The sequence below is a fragment of the Schistocerca gregaria genome, unplaced genomic scaffold (genome assembly GCF_023897955.1).
Source record: "Schistocerca gregaria isolate iqSchGreg1 unplaced genomic scaffold, iqSchGreg1.2 ptg000001l___fragment_2___debris, whole genome shotgun sequence".
Taxonomy (NCBI): domain Eukaryota; kingdom Metazoa; phylum Arthropoda; class Insecta; order Orthoptera; family Acrididae; genus Schistocerca; species Schistocerca gregaria.
The window spans coordinates 47,931-67,224 of NW_026061698.1; the positions used below are offsets into that span (position 1 = coordinate 47,931).

Below are 19,294 nucleotides of genomic sequence, written 5' to 3' on the forward strand. Positions count from 1 at the left end.
CACATACTTTATGTGACTCAAAAGCCGAACGAGTTACTTTCCGACGTTGTTTTAGATGTGCAAGTGATAGTCAAAACTCGCTGTGTCGGCACTCTGCCGACCATTTCGCTAGTTAACACCGGTCTTGTTGTGTGTGTTTCAAGCTCAAGAGCATCTCCAAGCAAAAAATGGTCAACAGCAACATTCAGACGGTTTCGTACTGCTCAATTGCTACATTAAAACGTTATGTTTCTTTTTCAGAACTGGAAAACACAAGCGTGACAGCATTCGAACCTGTAATCTTCAGATCCGAAGTCCGACGCCTTATCCATTAGGCCACACGGTCACTGACGACCAACATTTACATGTATACGACTCATCTCGAAACGCTCACACCCCTGAGGATTTGTGTTTTCGTTCTACACAGCCGCTGCCCCTTGCTCTTTCCCACCCATTCGTTACATTCAACCTCTGACGTGACCGACCAAATATAGACTGAGAAACAAGACCACACACTTTGTGCATTCGGAATCGAAGGCAGGGCGTCCCTCGCCGCATTTGCTACGATTGCCATTTGCTACTTCTGCAGAAGCGGCGGCGGCGACGACGACGACGACGACGACGACGAATATCGCGAGAGGCTCTGAGATATGTGAGGAATACATCTATAAAATGTAATTCAGACTGCCTCGTCCCACCTTATGCTGTACCGCTTTGGCAAATGCTTTATCTGCGCCATTCGCCTTAATCGCATCTGAGAGTAATTCTTAAAAAAACGCCTGTCGCTAATTGTTCGTCATCACAGGTACTGTTTGCTATACGGCCACGACGCGCAACTGATTTCCAAAATTCATCTTTTTCCTGTGGGAATGGAACTTACGACCCCTGGTTTAATAGACCAGTGCTCTACCACTGAGCTAAAGAGGCGCGGCCTAGCAGTACTCTTGGGTACTTCGTCCTTACGGTCGTCTACATCATCAGACTTTAGCTGACAACACTTCATATTACCGGCTAATATTTGCACCTATGGCGACAAATTACTGCTTGGCTACACATCTGACACGTAACCGATGTGCTCTCCAAACAAAAACACTTGCATTTCAGAACATGTCTTTCACACATGTCTACAAAATCACCTTCACCTTCAAATACAGTTTCCTTGCCACTGACAGAGACGTAGGCAAAGTTTAAAGTTGCTATTTCCATTAAATCTCGTTAATCAGAAAAACGGTAATTTACACCAGCAGCGGAACAAAATACTGTTCCGCCCAGCGTCTGGATCGAACCCACGACCCAGGCATTAAGAGTCTGACGCTCTACCGACTGAGCTAGCCGGCTACCTCGGTGAATATCTGCCGGGTAGAACGTCACACAGTACTCGTTTGGGTTGGGTGGTCCCATACAGAATCTCTCCATGATGCCTAATGTTTTCCTAACGTCACACTCGTCACGTACTTCACTTTTATGTCATAATCATTTCTGAGAGGTAAAGAAATTGCATGACAACATGCAGAGCTAGTGGCGTCAAAATTAACACACATACTTTATGTGACTCAAAAGCCGAACGAGTTACTTTCCGACGTTGTTTTAGATGTGCAAGTGATAGTCAAAACTCGCTGTGTCGGCACTCTGCCGACCATTTCGCTAGTTAACACCGGTCTTGTTGTGTGTGTTTCAAGCTCAAGAGCATCTCCAAGCAAAAAATGGTCAACAGCAACATTCAGACGGTTTCGTACTGCTCAATTGCTACATTAAAACGTTATGTTTCTTTTTCAGAACTGGAAAAACACAAGCGTGACAGCATTCGAACCTGTAATCTTCAGATCCGAAGTCCGACGCCTTATCCATTAGGCCACACGGTCACTGACGACCAACATTTACATGTATACGACTCATCTCGAAACGCTCACACCCCTGAGGATTTGTGTTTTCGTTCTACACAGCCGCTGCCCCTTGCTCTTTCCCACCCATTCGTTACATTCAACCTCTGACGTGACCGACCAAATATAGACTGAGAAACAAGACCACACACTTTGTGCATTCGGAATCGAAGGCAGGGCGTCCCTCGCCGCATTTGCTACGATTGCCATTTGCTACTTCTGCAGAAGCGGCGGCGGCGACGACGACGACGACGACGACGACGACGACGACGACGAATATCGCGAGAGGCTCTGAGATATGTGAGGAATACATCTATAAAATGTAATTCAGACTGCCTCGTCCCACCTTATGCTGTACCGCTTTGGCAAATGCTTTATCTGCGCCATTCGCCTTAATCGCATCTGAGAGTAATTCTTAAAAAAACGCCTGTCGCTAATTGTTCGTCATCACAGGTACTGTTTGCTATACGGCCACGACGCGCAACTGATTTCCAAAATTCATCTTTCTCCTGTGAGAATGGAACTTACGACCCCTGGTTTAATAGACCAGCGCTCTACCACTGAGCTAAAGAGGCGCGGCCTAGCGGTACTCTTGGGTACTTCGTCCTTACGGTCGTCTACATCATCAGACTTTAGCTGACAACACTTCATATTACCGGCTAATATTTGCACCTATGGCGACAAATTACTGCTTGGCTACACATCTGACACGTAACCGATGTGCTCTCCAAACAAAAACACTTGCATTTCAGAACATGTCTTTCACACATGTCTACAAAATCACCTTCACCTTCAAATACAGTTTCCTTGCCACTGACAGAGACGTAGGCAAAGTTTAAAGTTGCTATTTCCATTATATCTCGTTAATCAGAAAAACGGTAATTTACACCAGCAGCGGAACAAAGTACTGTTCCGCCCAGCGTCTGGATCGAACCCACGACCCAGGGATTAAGAGTCTGACGCTCTACCGACTGAGCTAGCCGGCTACCTCGGTGAATACCTGCCGGGTAGAACGTCACACAGTACTCGTTTGGGTTGGGTGGTCCCATACAGAATCTCTCCATGATGCCTAATGTTTTCCTAACGTCACACTCGTCACGTACTTCACTTTTATGTCATAATCATTTCTGAGAGGTAAAGAAATTGCATGACAACATGCAGAGCTAGTGGCGTCAAAATTAACACACATACTTTATGTGACTCAAAAGCCGAACGAGTTACTTTCCGACGTTGTTTTAGATGTGCAAGTGATAGTCAAAACTCGCTGTGTCGGCACTCTGCCGACCATTTCGCTAGTTAACACCGGTTTTGTTGTGTGTGTTTCAAGCTAAAGAGCATCTCCAAGCAAAAAATGGTCAACAGCAACATTCAGACGCTTTCGTACTGCTCAATTGCTACATTAAAACGTTATGTTTCTTTTTCAGAACTGGAAAAACACAAGCGTGACAGCATTCGAACCTGTAATCTTCAGATCCGAAGTCCGACACCTTATCCATTAGGCCACACGGTCACTGACGACCAACATTTACATGTATACGACTCATCTCGAAACGCTCACACCCCTGAGGATTTGTGTTTTCGTTCTACACAGCCGCTGCCCCTTGCTCTTTCCCACCCATTCGTTACATTCAACCTCTGACGTGACCGACCAAATATAGACTGAGAAACAAGACCACACACTTTGTGCATTCGGAATCGAAGGCAGGGCGTCCCTCGCCACATTTGCTACGATTGCCATTTGCTACTTCTGCAGAAGCGGCGGCGGCGACGACGACGACGACGACGACGACGAATATCGCGAGAGGCTCTGAGATATGTGAGGAATACATCTATAAAATGTAATTCAGACTGCCTCGTCCCACCTTATGCTGTACCGCTTTGGCAAATGCTTTATCTGCGCCATTCGCCTTAATCGCATCTGAGAGTAATTCTTAAAAAAACGCCTGTCGCTAATTGTTCGTCATCACAGGTACTGTTTGCTATACGGCCACGACGCGCAACTGATTTCCAAAATTCATCTTTCTCCTGTGGGAATGGAACTTACGACCCCTGGTTTAATAGACCAGTGCTCTACCACTGAGCTAAAGAGGCGCGGCCTAGCGGTACTCTTGGGTACTTCGTCCTTACGGTCGTCTACATCATCAGACTTTAGCTGACAACACTTCATATTACCGGCTAATATTTGCACCTATGGCGACAAATTACTGCTTGGCTACACATCTGACACGTAACCGATGTGCTCTCCAAACAAAAACACTTGCATTTCAGAACATGTCTTTCACACATGTCTACAAAATCACCTTCACCTTCAAATACAGTTTCCTTGCCACTGACAGAGACGTAGGCAAAGTTTAAAGTTGCTATTTCCATTATATCTCGTTAAACAGAAAAACGGTAATTTACACCAGCAGCGGAACAAAATACTGTTCCGCCCAGCGTCTGGATCGAACCCACAACACAGGGATTAAGAGTCTGACGCTCTACCGACTGAGCTAGCCGGCTACCTCGGTGAATACCTGCCGGGTAGAACGTCACACAGTACTCGTTTGGGTTGGGTGGTCCCATACAGAATCTCTCCATGATGCCTAATGTTTTCCTAACGTCACACTCGTCACGTACTTCACTTTTATGTCATAATCATTTCTGAGAGGTAAAGAAATTGCATGACAACATGCAGAGCTAGTGGCGTCAAAACACACATACTTTATGTGACTCAAAAGCCGAACGAGTTACTTTCCGACGTTGTTTTAGATGTGCAAGTGATAGTCAAAACTCGCTGTGTCGGCACTCTGCCGACCATTTCGCTAGTTAACACCGGTCTTGTTGTGTGTGTTTCAAGCTCAAGAGCATCTCCAAGCAAAAAATGGTCAACAGCAACATTCAGACGGTTTCGTACTGCTCAATTGCTACATTAAAACGTTATGTTTCTTTTTCAGAACTGGAAAACACAAGCGTGACAGCATTCGAACCTGTAATCTTCAGATCCGAAGTCCGACGCCTTATCCATTAGGCCACACGGTCACTGACGACCAACATTTACATGTATACGACTCATCTCGAAACGCTCACACCCCTGAGGATTTGTGTTTTCGTTCTACACAGCCGCTGCACCTTGCTCTTTCCCACCCATTCGTTACATTCAACCTCTGACGTGACCGACCAAATATAGACTGAGAAACAAGACCACACACTTTGTGCATTCGGAATCGAAGGCAGGGCGTCCCTCGCCGCATTTGCTACGATTGCCATTTGCTACTTCTGCAGAAGCGGCGGCGGCGACGACGACGAATATCGCGAGAGGCTCTGAGATATGTGAGGAATACATCTATAAAATGTAATTCAGACTGCCTCGTCCCACCTTATGCTGTACCGCTTTGGCAAATGCTTTATCTGCGCCATTCGCCTTAATCGCATCTGAGAGTAATTCTTAAAAAAACGCCTGTCGCTAATTGTTCGTCATCACAGGTACTGTTTGCTATACGGCCACGACGCGCAACTGATTTCCAAAATTCATCTTTCTCCTGTGGGAATGGAACTTACGACCCCTGGTTTAATAGACCAGTGCTCTACCACTGAGCTAAAGAGGCGCGGCCTAGCGGTACTCTTGGGTACTTCGTCCTTAAGGTCGTCTACATCATCAGACTTTAGCTGACAACACTTCATATTACCGGCTAATATTTGCACCTATGGCGACAAATTACTGCTTGGCTACACATCTGACACGTAACCGATGTGCTCTCCAAACAAAAACACTTGCATTTCAGAACATGTCTTTCACACATGTCTACAAAATCACCTTCACCTTCAAATACAGTTTCCTTGCCACTGACAGAGACGTAGGCAAAGTTTAAAGTTGCTATTTCCATTAAATCTCGTTAATCAGAAAAACGGTAATTTACACCAGCAGCGGAACAAAATACTGTTCCGCCCAGCGTCTGGATCGAACCCACGACCCAGGGATTAAGAGTCTGACGCTCTACTGACTGAGCTAGCCGGCTACCTCGGTGAATACCTGCCGGGTAGAACGTCACACAGTACTCGTTTGGGTTGGGTGGTCCCATACAGAATCTCTCCATGATGCCTAATGTTTTCCTAACGTCACACTCGTCACGTACTTCACTTTTATGTCATAATCATTTCTGAGAGGTAAAGAAATTGCATGACAACATGCAGAGCTAGTGGCGTCAAAATTAACACACATACTTTATGTGACTCAAAAGCCGAACGAGTTACTTTCCGACGTTGTTTTAGATGTGCAAGTGATAGTCAAAACTCGCTGTGTCGGCACTATGCCGACCATTTCGCTAGTTAACACCGGTCTTGTTGTGTGTGTTTCAAACTCAAGAGCATCTCCAAGCAAAAAATGGTCAACAGCAACATTCAGACGGTTTCGTACTGCTCAATTGCTACATTAAAACGTTATGTTTCTTTTTCAGAACTGGAAAAACGCAAGCGTGACAGCATTCGAACCTGTAATCTTCAGATCCGAAGTCCGACGCCTTATCCATTAGGCCACACGGTCACTGACGACCAACATTTACATGTATACGACTCATCTCGAAACGCTCACACCCCTGAGGATTTGTGTTTTCGTTCTACACAGCCGCTGCCCCTTGCTCTTTCCCACCCATTCGTTACATTCAACCTCTGACGTGACCGACCAAATATAGACTGAGAAACAAGACCACACACTTTGTGCATTCGGAATCGAAGGCAGGGCGTCCCTCGCCGCATTTGCTACGATTGCCATTTGCTACTTCTGCAGAAGCGGCGGCGGCGACGACGACGACGACGACGACGACGAATATCGCGAGAGGCTCTGAGATATGTGAGGAATACATCTATAAAATGTAATTCAGACTGCCTCGTCCCACCTTATGCTGTACCGCTTTGGCAAATGCTTTATCTGCGCCATTCGCCTTAATCGCATCTGAGAGTAATTCTTAAAAAAACGCCTGTCGCTAATTGTTCGTCATCACAGGTACTGTTTGCTATACGGCCACGACGCGCAACTGATTTCCAAAATTCATCTTTCTCCTGTGAGAATGGAACTTACGACCCCTGGTTTAATAGACCAGCGCTCTACCACTGAGCTAAAGAGGCGCGGCCTAGCGGTACTCTTGGGTACTTCGTCCTTACGGTCGTCTACATCATCAGACTTTAGCTGACAACACTTCATATTACCGGCTAATATTTGCACCTATGGCGACAAATTACTGCTTGGCTACACATCTGACACGTAACCGATGTGCTCTCCAAACAAAAACACTTGCATTTCAGAACATGTCTTTCACACATGTCTACAAAATCACCTTCACCTTCAAATACAGTTTCCTTGCCACTGACAGAGACGTAGGCAAAGTTTAAAGTTGCTATTTCCATTATATCTCGTTAATCAGAAAAACGGTAATTTACACCAGCAGCGGAACAAAGTACTGTTCCGCCCAGCGTCTGGATCGAACCCACGACCCAGGGATTAAGAGTCTGACGCTCTACCGACTGAGCTAGCCGGCTACCTCGGTGAATACCTGCCGGGTAGAACGTCACACAGTACTCGTTTGGGTTGGGTGGTCCCATACAGAATCTCTCCATGATGCCTAATGTTTTCCTAACGTCACACTCGTCACGTACTTCACTTTTATGTCATAATCATTTCTGAGAGGTAAAGAAATTGCATGACAACATGCAGAGCTAGTGGCGTCAAAATTAACACACATACTTTATGTGACTCAAAAGCCGAACGAGTTACTTTCCGACGTTGTTTTAGATGTGCAAGTGATAGTCAAAACTCGCTGTGTCGGCACTCTGCCGACCATTTCGCTAGTTAACACCGGTCTTGTTGTGTGTGTTTCAAGCTCAAGAGCATCTCCAAGCAAAAAATGGTCAACAGCAACATTCAGACGGTTTCGTACTGCTCAATTGCTACATTAAAACGTTATGTTTCTTTTTCAGAACTGGAAAACACAAGCGTGACAGCATTCGAACCTGTAATCTTCAGATCCGAAGTCCGACGCCTTATCCATTAGGCCACACGGTCACTGACGACCAACATTTACATGTATACGACTCATCTCGAAACGCTCACACCCCTGAGGATTTGTGTTTTCGTTCTACACAGCCGCTGCCCCTTGCTCTTTCCCACCCATTCGTTACATTCAACCTCTGACGTGACCGACCAAATATAGACTGAGAAACAAGACCACACACTTTGTGCATTCGGAATCGAAGGCAGGGCGTCCCTCGCCGCATTTGCTACGATTGCCATTTGCTACTTCTGCAGAAGCGGCGGCGGCGACGACGACGACGACGACGACGACGAATATCGCGAGAGGCTCTGAGATATGTGAGGAATACATCTATAAAATGTAATTCAGACTGCCTCGTCCCACCTTATGCTGTACCGCTTTGGCAAATGCTTTATCTGCGCCATTCGCCTTAATCGCATCTGAGAGTAATTCTTAAAAAAACGCCTGTCGCTAATTGTTCGTCATCACAGGTACTGTTTGCTATACGGCCACGACGCGCAACTGATTTCCAAAATTCATCTTTCTCCTGTGGGAATGGAACTTACGACCCCTGGTTTAATAGACCAGTGCTCTACCACTGAGCTAAAGAGGCGCGGCCTAGCAGTACTCTTGGGTACTCCGTCCTTACGGTCGTCTACATCATCAGACTTTAGCTGACAACACTTCATATTACCGGCTAATATTTGCACCTATGGCGACAAATTACTGCTTGGCTACACATCTGACACGTAACCGATGTGCTCTCCAAACAAAAACACTTGCATTTCAGAACATGTCTTTCACACATGTCTACAAATTCACCTTCACCTTCAAATACAGTTTCCTTGCCACTGACAGAGACGTAGGCAAAGTTTAAAGTTGCTATTTCCATTATATCTCGTTAATCAGAAAAACGGTAATTTACACCTGCAGCGGAACAAAATACTGTTCCGCCCAGCGTCTGGATCGAACCCACCACCCAGGGATAAGAGTCTGACGCTCTACCGACTGAGCTAGCCGGCTACGTCGGTGAATACCTTCCGGGTAGAACGTCACACAGTACTCGTTTGGGTTGGGTGGTCCCATACAGAATCTCTCCATGATGCCTAATGTTTTCCTAACGTCACACTCGTCACGTACTTCACTTTTATGTCATAATCATTTCTGAGAGGTAAAGAAATTGCATGACAACATGCAGAGCTAGTGGCGTCAAAATTAACACACATACTTTATGTGACTCAAAAGCCGAACGAGTTACTTTCCGACGTTGTTTTAGATGTGCAAGTGATAGTCAAAACTCGCTGTGTCGGCACTCTGCCGACCATTTCGCTAGTTAACACCGGTTTTGTTGTGTGTGTTTCAAGCTAAAGAGCATCTCCAAGCAAAAAATGGTCAACAGCAACATTCAGACGCTTTCGTACTGCTCAATTGCTACATTAAAACGTTATGTTTCTTTTTCAGAACTGGAAAAACACAAGCGTGACAGCATTCGAACCTGTAATCTTCAGATCCGAAGTCCGACGCCTTATCCATTAGGCCACACGGTCACTGACGACCAACATTTACATGTATACGACTCATCTCGAAACGCTCACACCCCTGAGGATTTGTGTTTTCGTTCTACACAGCCGCTGCCCCTTGCTCTTTCCCACCCATTCGTTACATTCAACCTCTGACGTGACCGACCAAATATAGACTGAGAAACAAGACCACACACTTTGTGCATTCGGAATCGAAGGCAGGGCGTCCCTCGCCACATTTGCTACGATTGCCATTTGCTACTTCTGCAGAAGCGGCGGCGGCGACGACGACGACGACGACGACGACGACGACGAATATCGCGAGAGGCTCTGAGATATGTGAGGAATACATCTATAAAATGTAATTCAGACTGCCTCGTCCCACCTTATGCTGTACCGCTTTGGCAAATGCTTTATCTGCGCCATTCGCCTTAATCGCATCTGAGAGTAATTCTTAAAAAAACGCCTGTCGCTAATTGTTCGTCATCACAGGTACTGTTTGCTATACGGCCACGACGCGCAACTGATTTCCAAAATTCTTCTTCTTCCTGTGGGAATGGAACTTACGACCCCTGGTTTAATAGACCAGTGCTCTACCACTGAGCTAAAGAGGCGCGGCCTAGCGGTACTCTTGGGTACTTCGTCCTTACGGTCGTCTACATCATCAGACTTTAGCTGACAACACTTCATATTACCGGCTAATATTTGCACCTATGGCGACAAATTACTGCTTGGCTACACATCTGACACGTAACCGATGTGCTCTCCAAACAAAAACACTTGCATTTCAGAACATGTCTTTCACACATGTCTACAAAATCACCTTCACCTTCAAATACAGTTTCCTTGCCACTGACAGAGACGTAGGCAAAGTTTAAAGTTGCTATTTCCATTATATCTCGTTAAACAGAAAAACGGTAATTTACACCAGCAGCGGAACAAAATACTGTTCCGCCCAGCGTCTGGATCGAACCCACAACACAGGGATTAAGAGTCTGACGCTCTACCGACTGAGCTAGCCGGCTACCTCGGTGAATACCTGCCGGGTAGAACGTCACACAGTACTCGTTTGGGTTGGGTGGTCCCATACAGAATCTCTCCATGATGCCTAATGTTTTCCTAACGTCACACTCGTCACGTACTTCACTTTTATGTCATAATCATTTCTGAGAGGTAAAGAAATTGCATGACAACATGCAGAGCTAGTGGCGTCAAAACACACATACTTTATGTGACTCAAAAGCCGAACGAGTTACTTTCCGACGTTGTTTTAGATGTGCAAGTGATAGTCAAAACTCGCTGTGTCGGCACTCTGCCGACCATTTCGCTAGTTAACACCGGTCTTGTTGTGTGTGTTTCAAGCTCAAGAGCATCTCCAAGCAAAAAATGGTCAACAGCAACATTCAGACGGTTTCGTACTGCTCAATTGCTACATTAAAACGTTATGTTTCTTTTTCAGAACTGGAAAAACACAAGCGTGACAGCATTCGAACCTGTAATCTTCAGATCCGAAGTCCGACGCCTTATCCATTAGGCCACACGGTCACTGACGACCAACATTTACATGTATACGACTCATCTCGAAACGCTCACACCCCTGAGGATTTGTGTTTTCGTTCTACACAGCCGCTGCCCCTTGCTCTTTCCCACCCATTCGTTACATTCAACCTCTGACGTGACCGACCAAATATAGACTGAGAAACAAGACCACACACTTTGTGCATTCGGAATCGAAGGCAGGGCGTCCCTCGCCGCATTTGCTACGATTGCCATTTGCTACTTCTGCAGAAGCGGCGGCGGCGACGACGACGAATATCGCGAGAGGCTCTGAGATATGTGAGGAATACATCTATAAAATGTAATTCAGACTGCCTCGTCCCACCTTATGCTGTACCGCTTTGGCAAATGCTTTATCTGCGCCATTCGCCTTAATCGCATCTGAGAGTAATTCTTAAAAAAACGCCTGTCGCTAATTGTTCGTCATCACAGGTACTGTTTGCTATACGGCCACGACGCGCAACTGATTTCCAAAATTCATCTTTCTCCTGTGGGAATGGAACTTACGACCCCTGGTTTAATAGACCAGTGCTCTACCACTGAGCTAAAGAGGCGCGGCCTAGCGGTACTCTTGGGTACTTCGTCCTTAAGGTCGTCTACATCATCAGACTTTAGCTGACAACACTTCATATTACCGGCTAATATTTGCACCTATGGCGACAAATTACTGCTTGGCTACACATCTGACACGTAACCGATGTGCTCTCCAAACAAAAACACTTGCATTTCAGAACATGTCTTTCACACATGTCTACAAAATCACCTTCACCTTCAAATACAGTTTCCTTGCCACTGACAGAGACGTAGGCAAAGTTTAAAGTTGCTATTTCCATTAAATCTCGTTAATCAGAAAAACGGTAATTTACACCAGCAGCGGAACAAAATACTGTTCCGCCCAGCGTCTGGATCGAACCCACGACCCAGGGATTAAGAGTCTGACGCTCTACTGACTGAGCTAGCCGGCTACCTCGGTGAATACCTGCCGGGTAGAACGTCACACAGTACTCGTTTGGGTTGGGTGGTCCCATACAGAATCTCTCCATGATGCCTAATGTTTTCCTAACGTCACACTCGTCACGTACTTCACTTTTATGTCATAATCATTTCTGAGAGGTAAAGAAATTGCATGACAACATGCAGAGCTAGTGGCGTCAAAATTAACACACATACTTTATGTGACTCAAAAGCCGAACGAGTTACTTTCCGACGTTGTTTTAGATGTGCAAGTGATAGTCAAAACTCGCTGTGTCGGCACTATGCCGACCATTTCGCTAGTTAACACCGGTCTTGTTGTGTGTGTTTCAAACTCAAGAGCATCTCCAAGCAAAAAATGGTCAACAGCAACATTCAGACGGTTTCGTACTGCTCAATTGCTACATTAAAACGTTATGTTTCTTTTTCAGAACTGGAAAAACGCAAGCGTGACAGCATTCGAACCTGTAATCTTCAGATCCGAAGTCCGACGCCTTATCCATGAGGCCACACGGTCACTGACGACCAACATTTACATGTATACGACTCATCTCGAAACGCTCACACCCCTGAGGATTTGTGTTTTCGTTCTACACAGCCGCTGCCCCTTGCTCTTTCCCACCCATTCGTTACATTCAACCTCTGACGTGACCGACCAAATATAGACTGAGAAACAAGACCACACACTTTGTGCATTCGGAATCGAAGGCAGGGCGTCCCTCGCCACATTTGCTACGATTGCCATTTGCTACTTCTGCAGAAGCGGCGGCGGCGACGACGACGACGACGACGACGACGACGACGAATATCGCGAGAGGCTCTGAGATATGTGAGGAATACATCTATAAAATGTAATTCAGACTGCCTCGTCCCACCTTATGCTGTACCGCTTTGGCAAATGCTTTATCTGCGCCATTCGCCTTAATCGCATCTGAGAGTAATTCTTAAAAAAACGCCTGTCGCTAATTGTTCGTCATCACAGGTACTGTTTGCTATACGGCCACGACGCGCAACTGATTTCCAAAATTCATCTTTCTCCTGTGGGAATGGAACTTACGACCCCTGGTTTAATAGACCAGTGCTCTACCACTGAGCTAAAGAGGCGCGGCCTAGCGGTACTCTTGGGTACTTCGTCCTTACGGTCGTCTACATCATCAGACTTTAGCTGACAACACTTCATATTACCGGCTAATATTTGCACCTATGGCGACAAATTACTGCTTGGCTACACATCTGACACGTAACCGATGTGCTCTCCAAACAAAAACACTTGCATTTCAGAACATGTCTTTCACACATGTCTACAAAATCACCTTCACCTTCAAATACAGTTTCCTTGCCACTGACAGAGACGTAGGCAAAGTTTAAAGTTGCTATTTCCATTAAATCTCGTTAATCAGAAAAACGGTAATTTACACCTGCAGCGGAACAAAATACTGTTCCGCCCAGCGTCTGGATCGAACCCACGACCCAGGGATTAAGAGTCTGACGCTCTACCGACTGAGCTAGCCGGCTACCTCGGTGAATACCTGCCGGGTAGAACGTCACACAGTACTCGTTTGGGTTGGGTGGTCCCATACAGAATCTCTCCATGATGCCTAATGTTTTCCTAACGTCACACTCGTCACGTACTTCACTTTTATGTCATAATCATTTCTGAGAGGTAAAGAAATTGCATGACAACATGCAGAGCTAGTGGCGTCAAAATTAACACACATACTTTATGTGACTCAAAAGCCGAACGAGTTACTTTCCGACGTTGTTTTAGATGTGCAAGTGATAGTCAAAACTCGCTGTGTCGGCACTATGCCGACCATTTCGCTAGTTAACACCGGTCTTGTTGTGTGTGTTTCAAGCTAAAGAGCATCTCCAAGCAAAAAATGGTCAACAGCAACATTCAGACGGTTTCGTACTGCTCAATTGCTACATTAAAACGTTATGTTTCTTTTTCAGAACTGGAAAAACACAAGCGTGACAGCATTCGAACCTGTAATCTTCAGATCCGAAGTCCGACGCCTTATGCATTAGGCCACACGGTCACTGATGACCAACATTTACATGTATACGACTCATCTCGAAACGCTCACACCCCTGAGGATTTGTGTTTTCGTTCTACACAGCCGCTGCCCCTTGCTCTTTCCCACCCATTCGTTACATTCAACCTCTGACGTGACCGACCAAATATAGACTGAGAAACAAGACCACACACTTTGTGCATTCGGAATCGAAGGCAGGGCGTCCCTCGCCGCATTTGCTACGATTGCCATTTGCTACTTCTGCAGAAGCGGCGGCGGCGACGACGACGACGACGACGACGAATATCGCGAGAGGCTCTGAGATATGTGAGGAATACATCTATAAAATGTAATTCAGACTGCCTCGTCCCACCTTATGCTGTACCGCTTTGGCAAATGCTTTATCTGCGCCATTCGCCTTAATCGCATCTGAGAGTAATTTTTAAAAAAACGCCTGTCGCTAATTGTTCGTCATCACAGGTACTGTTTGCTATACGGCCACGACGCGCAACTGATTTCCAAAATTCATCTTTCTCCTGTGGGAATGGGACTTACGACCCCTGGTTTAATAGACCAGTGCTCTACCACTGAGCTAAAGAGGCGCGGCCTAGCGGTACTCTTGGGTACTTCGTCCTTACGGTCGTCTACATCATCAGACTTTAGCTGACAACACTTCATATTACCGGCTAATATTTGCACCTATGGCGACAAATTACTGCTTGGCTACACATCTGACACGTAACCGATGTGCTCTCCAAACAAAAACACTTGCATTTCAGAACATGTCTTTCACACATGTCTACAAAATCACCTTCACCTTCAAATACAGTTTCCTTGCCACTGACAGAGACGTAGGCAAAGTTTAAAGTTGCTATTTCCATTAAATCTCGTTAATCAGAAAAACGGTAATTTACACCAGCAGCGGAACAAAATACTGTTCCGCCCAGCGTCTGGATCGAACCCACGACCCAGGGATTAAGAGTCTGACGCTCTACCGACTGAGCTAGCCGGCTACCTCGGTGAATACCTGCCGGGTAGAACGTCACACAGTACTCGTTTGGGTTGGGTGGTCCCATACAGAATCTCTCCATGATGCCTAATGTTTTCCTAACGTCACACTCGTCACGTACTTCACTTTTATGTCATAATCATTTCTGAGAGGTAAAGAAATTGCATGACAACATGCAGAGCTAGTGGCGTCAAAATTAACACACATACTTTATGTGACTCAAAAGCCGAACGAGTTACTTTCCGACGTTGTTTTAGATGTGCAAGTGATAGTCAAAACTCGCTGTGTCGGCACTCTGCCGACCATTTCGCTAGTTAACACCGGTCTTGTTGTGTGTGTTTCAAGCTCAAGAGCATCTCCAAGCAAAAAATGGTCAACAGCAACATTCAGACGGTTTCGTACTGCTCAATTGCTACATTAAAACGTTATGTTTCTTTTTCAGAACTGGAAAAACACAAGCGTGACAGCATTCGAACCTGTAATCTTCAGATCCGAAGTCCGACGCCTTATCCATTAGGCCACACGGTCACTGACGACCAACATTTACATGTATACGACTTATCGCGAAACGCTCACACCCCTGAGGATTTGTGTTTTCGTTCTACACAGCCGCTGCCCCTTGCTCTTTCCCACCCATTCGTTACATTCAACCTCTGACGTGACCGACCAAATATAGACTGAGAAACAAGACCACACACTTTGTGCATTCGGAATCGAAGGCAGGGCGTCCCTCGCCGCATTTGCTACGATTGCCATTTGCTACTTCTGCAGAAGCGGCGGCGGCGACGACGACGACGACGACGACGACGACGACGAATATCGCGAGAGGCTCTGAGATATGTGAGGAATACATCTATAAAATGTAATTCAGACTGCCTCGTCCCACCTTATGCTGTACCGCTTTGGCAAATGCTTTATCTGCGCCATTCGCCTTAATCGCATCTGAGAGTAATTCTTAAAAAAACGCCTGTCGCTAATTGTTCGTCATCACAGGTACTGTTTGCTATACGGCCACGACGCGCAACTGATTTCCAAAATTCATCTTTCTCCTGTGAGAATGGAACTTACGACCCCTGGTTTAATAGACCAGTGCTCTACCACTGAGCTAAAGAGGCGCGGCCTAGCGGTACTCTTGGGTACTTCGTCCTTACGGTCGTCTACATCATCAGACTTTAGCTGACAACACTTCATATTACCGGCTAATATTTGCACCTATGGCGACAAATTACTGCTTGGCTACACATCTGACACGTAACCGATGTGCTCTCCAAACAAAAACACTTGCATTTCAGAACATGTCTTTCACACATGTCTACAAAATCACCTTCACCTTCAAATACAGTTTCCTTGCCACTGACAGAGACGTAGGCAAAGTTTAAAGTTGCTATTTCCATTATATCTCGTTAATCAGAAAAACGGTAATTTACACCAGCAGCGGAACAAAATACTGTTCCGCCCAGCGTCTGGATCGAACCCACGACCCAGGGATTAAGAGTCTGACGCTCTACCGACTGAGCTAGCCGGCTACCTCGGTGAATACCTGCCGGTTAGAACGTTACACAGTACTCGTTTGGGTTGGGTGGTCCCATACAGAATCTCTCCATGATGCCTAATGTTTTCCTAACGTCACACTCGTCACGTACTTCACTTTTATGTCATAATCATTTCTGAGAGGTAAAGAAATTGCATGACAACATGCAGAGCTAGTGGCGTCAAAATTAACACACATACTTTATGTGACTCAAAAGCCGAACGAGTTACTTTCCGACGTTGTTTTAGATGTGCAAGTGATAGTCAAAACTCGCTGTGTCGGCACTCTGCCGACCATTTCGCTAGTTAACACCGGTCTTGTTGTGTGTGTTTCAAGCTCAAGAGCATCTCCAAGCAAAAAATGGTCAACAGCAACATTCAGACGGTTTCGTACTGCTCAATTGCTACATTAAAACGTTATGTTTCTTTTTCAGAACTGGAAAAACACAAGCGTGACAGCATTCGAACCTGTAATCTTCAGATCCGAAGTCCGACGCCTTATCCATTAGGCCACACGGTCACTGACGACCAACATTTACATGTATACGACTCATCTCGAAACGCTCACACCCCTGAGGATTTGTGTTTTCGTTCTACACAGCCGCTGCCCCTTGCTCTTTCCCACCCATTCGTTACATTCAACCTCTGACGTGACCGACCAAATATAGACTGAGAAACAAGACCACACACTTTGTGCATTCGGAATCGAAGGCAGGGCGTCCCTCGCCGCATTTGCTACGATTGCCATTTGCTACTTCTGCAGAAGCGGCGGCGGCGACGACGACGACGACGACGACGACGACGACGACGAATATCGCGAGAGGCTCTGAGATATGTGAGGAATACATCTATAAAATGTAATTCAGACTGCCTCGTCCCACCTTATGCTGTGAGTTGCTTATCTATATTAATGTTTCACAGAAGCACCACAGGGCTTTACCCGTCTGACTTCCAATATGGATGTATGGTATTTAGAGGAATAGCTTTAGTTATTTATCTGAATAGTGTTTGCATGTCTGCTTGTTTTGTCTGTAACTGTTATTCCCTAAATTCTCTGTTTATTGTTGAAATGGGACGCTTGTCTGAAGCATTAGGATAATCGGTTCCTAACTGATTTATTAGCCGGTGGGTCGAAGTCGGTGTTTTTTCGTATAGGTTTTCTGATTTTGTTTTAATATAAGTATATATGGATGGTTCCTCTAGTAGGTCCTTAATGTGGATGTTTGGTGTGTAGCGGTCTGCGTCGGCGATGACGCGGAGAATTCTGTTCTGTAGGCTCTGAATTTTTTGTAGATGTACGTCTGCTGCCATGGACCAAACTTCCGACCCATATAAAATACTCGGTAGAATAATTGCCCTGTATAATCTTAGTTTTGTTTTCATGCTGAGTCCTCCACCTTTTAATAGTGGGTACAGTTGAAAGAAAGCGGTGTAGCCTCTACCTCTGGATCTGTTTATCTGCTTTGCAAAGGTTAGGCGTTTATCTAGTTCAAGGCCTAGATATGTGGCTGAGCCACTCCATTCTAATTCCTTTTCGGCTACCAAAATCCGTTTGTTTGGGGGGGTCAGTTTCCTCGTAAACATAACAGCTACGGACTTATCAGGATTAATCTTTATTTTCCAAATCTTGCACCATTTTACGATTTGGTCCAAGTGCTCCTGCAGCTTTTTTACTATGAAATTGAGATTGCTGCTACTCCTGTAAACCGCCGTATCGTCGGCGTACAGCGCTATCTCACCTCCTGCCGACCTGGGCACGTCGTTTGTGTATAACGAGTATAATATGGGGCCAAGAACTGAGCCCTGTGGAACTCCTGCCACAGCGTCCCTGATCGTGCTTATATGTGTGCCACACCTGACGCGATACTGCCTCCCCGCCAGAAACGAGTCAATCATGCTGATGATATGTCCTGGAATGCCTAACTGGGATAACTTGTATATTAAGCCATCATGCCAGACTTTGTCGAATGCTTTCTCGATATCGAGAAAGACTGCTCCTGTGCTGTGTTTCCGGTCTCTCGCCCTGCATATGTGTTCCACCAGGCGTAGGGATTGATGGATGGTGCTGTGTTCAGGGCGGAATCCAAACTGCTCAGGGATGATTGTGTTGTTGTCTCGTAGGAATGTGGATAGGGCGCTTAGGATCAGGCACTCCAGTACTTTCCCTAGAAAGCACAGGAGTGAGATCGGTCTATAGTTTTGTGGAAGGATAAGGTTCTTATTGGGTTTTGGTAGGGTTACGACCTGAGCAGTTTTCCAGGCTTTTGGGAAGTAGGTTAGGGAAAGGCACTGGTTGTATAGTGTGGTGAGGTAGGTGATTGCGTTGGGAGGCAGGTGTTTCAGGTATGGGACACGGACCTTGTCAGGACCGGGGGATTTATTATTCCCTAAGCGCCTAATGTAGGCACACACAAGTCGATCGGAAACAGGAGTAAACTGTGTATCTGGCCTTTGTTGCCTCAATTGAGCCACTCGTCCGTTTATTATTTCTTCCTGCCTCTCACTCTCGTCATCTTCGATGACGTGAGTACGGAATTGTGACTCTAACGATGTCGCCAGTAATTCTGCTTTGCCCTCGTCGTCATATACTAGCCCATTTGGACCTCGGAGTGGCCTGTCTACCCTGGGAGTAGCCTTCTGCGCTTTTGTGATTTTCCATACTCGGTTTATGTCTTGTTCTGCGTTCCTAAGTTTCTCTTCCCAGCAGAGGCCTCTGTGCTCTATCAGTCTTTCCTTTACCTGGGCTTCGAGCCGCCTAAGCAGGCGACGATCTGCAGGATCGCGATAACGTTGCCAATCCTTCCTCGCGCGCCGCTTTGCGACTATC

General features: G+C 46.0%; 2 non-coding genes across 2 annotated transcripts; both read right to left on the reverse strand.

The window, feature by feature from the left end:
• Positions 1–2,362: 2,362 nt before the first annotated feature.
• Positions 2,363–2,434, reverse strand: Trnan-auu (transfer RNA asparagine (anticodon AUU)). The gene has a single exon. It is a non-coding gene; the product is annotated as a tRNA-Asn (tRNA).
• A 4,456-nt stretch (positions 2,435–6,890) lies between these two features.
• Trnan-auu (transfer RNA asparagine (anticodon AUU)) lies at positions 6,891–6,962 on the reverse strand. Its single transcript has one exon. It is a non-coding gene; the product is annotated as a tRNA-Asn (tRNA).
• Between the last annotated feature and the right edge of the window lie 12,332 nt (positions 6,963–19,294).